Source organism: Oncorhynchus mykiss, unplaced genomic scaffold, assembly GCF_013265735.2.
Source record: "Oncorhynchus mykiss isolate Arlee unplaced genomic scaffold, USDA_OmykA_1.1 un_scaffold_900, whole genome shotgun sequence".
Lineage (NCBI taxonomy): Eukaryota > Metazoa > Chordata > Actinopteri > Salmoniformes > Salmonidae > Oncorhynchus > Oncorhynchus mykiss.
Genome location: NW_023494347.1, coordinates 10,001 through 12,500, shown reverse-complemented (window position 1 = coordinate 12,500; position 2,500 = coordinate 10,001). Strand labels below are relative to the sequence as shown.

The 2,500-nt window shown below is 50.3% G+C and overlaps 6 non-coding genes across 6 annotated transcripts in view; all 6 read right to left on the bottom strand.

The window, feature by feature from the left end:
• Nucleotides 1–30: 30 nt before the first annotated feature.
• LOC118964207 lies at nt 31–221 on the bottom strand. Its single transcript, XR_005051255.1, has one exon. It is a non-coding gene; the product is annotated as a U2 spliceosomal RNA (small nuclear RNA).
• Nucleotides 222–461: 240 nt separating this feature from the next.
• LOC118964177 lies at nt 462–578 on the bottom strand. Its single transcript, XR_005051225.1, has one exon. It is a non-coding gene; the product is annotated as a U5 spliceosomal RNA (small nuclear RNA).
• A 456-nt stretch (nt 579–1,034) lies between these two features.
• On the bottom strand, nt 1,035–1,229 carry LOC118964214. Its single transcript, XR_005051262.1, has one exon. It is a non-coding gene; the product is annotated as a U2 spliceosomal RNA (small nuclear RNA).
• Nucleotides 1,230–1,473: 244 nt separating this feature from the next.
• Nucleotides 1,474–1,590, bottom strand: LOC118964231. The gene has a single exon (XR_005051279.1). It is a non-coding gene; the product is annotated as a U5 spliceosomal RNA (small nuclear RNA).
• A 435-nt stretch (nt 1,591–2,025) lies between these two features.
• On the bottom strand, nt 2,026–2,216 carry LOC118964175. Its single transcript, XR_005051223.1, has one exon. It is a non-coding gene; the product is annotated as a U2 spliceosomal RNA (small nuclear RNA).
• A 240-nt stretch (nt 2,217–2,456) lies between these two features.
• The window catches only part of LOC118964230, a 117-nt gene continuing 73 nt past the window's right edge, over nt 2,457–2,500 (bottom strand). The window contains exon 1 of the small nuclear RNA XR_005051278.1: nt 2,457–2,500. This exon is cut by the window's right edge and continues 73 nt beyond it. This is a non-coding gene — a small nuclear RNA (U5 spliceosomal RNA).

Below are 2,500 nucleotides of genomic sequence, written 5' to 3'. Positions count from 1 at the left end.
GGAATTACTTTTTCCTTGACAACGGGAGAAAAGTGTTGCACGTTCCCGGAGGTACTGCAATACCGGGTCGATGCGTGGAGCGGACGGAGCAAAGCCCCATTTCCGACTCCCTGTTCGAAAAATCCATTTAATATGTAGTCCCCCGATGGGGGACGTATCAGATATTAAACTGATACGAACAGATACTACACTTGATCTTAGCCAAAAGGCCGAGAAGCGATAACCCACAAATGGAACCCTGAAACCGCCGGACCCCCGGGGGTCTCGACAGACCCCGCGGTGTGGGTTGGCAAAGCCAGCTCCTCTCTCCCTCCAAACCCCCACCCACCCACCCACCCACCCACCCACCACTGTTTCCCTGGCAACAAACAGGCAGGTGTTTTTTTGGGAAAAAGTCGCTAATGCGTCTGTAAGTCACGATCCTGGCCCATCTCTGTCAATTTCTCTTGAAACAAGATACGGGCCTCTGCAAGAAGCAAAGCCGCTCCAAAAATACGTGGAACTCGTAAGTGTTCCTCTCACGGAAGTCTTTAGTAAAAGGCGAAAGGCTTGTGCGTAATGAAGAGAAACCAGAGTCATATGGAAGTCAAGATGGTCGGGGCCCGAGACACACTCTGTGCACTCTAGGCAGGGTTCCCGCGGGTGCTCCCGGAACCCACTCTTCCAAGTTTGGAGGGCTTCTGTCTGTGGATAAAAGAAGGTCGCAGACACAGAGAGAGAGAGAGAGAGAGAGAGAGAGGATGAGAGATGAGAGAGAGAGGAGACGAGAGAGAGAGATGAGAGAGATGAGAGAGAGAGAGAGAGAGAGACACACACAATCCTGGCCCCAATTCTTTTTTTTTTTTTTTTTTTTTTTTTTTTTTTTTTAAGTAAAATGGCGGGAAACGGGGGACCCCATTGAAGGGCCGCTTCGCCTTTCTTTCAGTTTGAGTTTCTTTCCTTCTCTTCTTCTGCTAGCTAAGCCTAGCTAGTAGCCAGCCAGCCAGCTGTTACATAGCTTTTTGAATTTACATTTTTCCTTGACAACGGGAGAAAAGTGTTGCGCACGTTCCCGGAGGTACTGCAATACCGGGTTCGATGCGTGGAGCGGACGGAGCAAGCCCCCATTTTCCGACTCCCTGTTCGAAAACTCCATTTTAATATGTAGTCCCCCGATGGGGGACGTATCAGATATTAAACTGATAAGAACAGATACTACACTTGATCTTAGCCAAAAGGCGAGAAGCGATAACCCACCAAATGGAAACCCTGAAAACCGCCGGACCCCCGGGGGTCTCGACAGACCCCAGCGGGTGGGTTGGCAAAAGCCAGCTCCTCTCTCCCTCCAACCCCCACCACCACCCACCCACCCACCCACCCACTGTTTCCCTGGCAACAAAACAGGCAGGTGTTTTTTTGGAAAAAGTCGCTAATGCCGTCTGTAAGTCACTATCCTGGCCCATCTCTGTCAATTTCTCTTGAAACAAGATACCGGGCTCTGCAAGAAGCAAAGCCGCTCCAAAAATACGTGGAACTCGTAAGTGTTCCTCTCCACGGAAGTCTTTAGTAAAAGGCGAAAGGCTTGTGCGTAATGAAGAGAAACCAGAGTCATATGGAAGTCAAGAGGTCGGGGCCCGAGACACACTCTGTGCACTCTAGGCAGGGTTCCCGCGGGTGCTCCCGGAACCCACTCTTCCAAGTTTTGGAGGGCTGTCTGTGGATAAAAAGAAGGTCGCAGACACAGAGAGAGAGAGAGAGAGAGAGAGAGAGAGAGAGAGAGAGAGAGAGAGAGAGAGAGAGAGAGAGAGAGAGAGAGAGAGAGAGACACACACAATCCTGGCCCCAATTCTTTTTTTTTTTTTTTTTTTTTTTTTTTTTAAGTAAAATGGCGGGAAACGGGGGACCCCATTGAAGGGCGCTTCGCCTTTCTTTCAGTTTGAATGTTTCTTTCCTTCTCTTCTTCTGCTAGCTAGCTAGCTAGCTAGCCAGCCAGCCAGCTGTTTACATAGCTTTGTGAATTTACATTTTTCCTTGACAACGGGAGAAAAGTGTTGCACCGTTCCCGGAGGTACTGCAATACCGGGTCGATGCGTGGAGCGGACGGAGCAAGCCCCATTTCCGACTCCCTGTTCGAAAAATCCATTTAATATGTAGTCCCCCGATGGGGGACGTATCAGATATTAAACTGATAAGAACAGATACTACACTTGATCTTAGCCAAAAGGCCGAGAAGCGATAACCCACAAATGGAACCCTGAAACCGCCGGACCCCCGGGGGTCTCGACAGACCCCAGCGGGTGGGTTGGCAAAAGCCAGCTCCTCTCTCCCTCCAACCCCCACCCACCCACCCACCCACCCACCCACCCACTGTTTCCCTGGCAACAAACAGGCAGGTGTTTTTTGGAAAAAGTCGCTAATGCGTCTGTAAGTCACTATCCTGGCCCATCTCTGTCAATTTCTCTTGAAACAAGATACCGGGCTCTGCAAGAAGCAAAGCCGCTCCAAAAATACGTGGAACTCG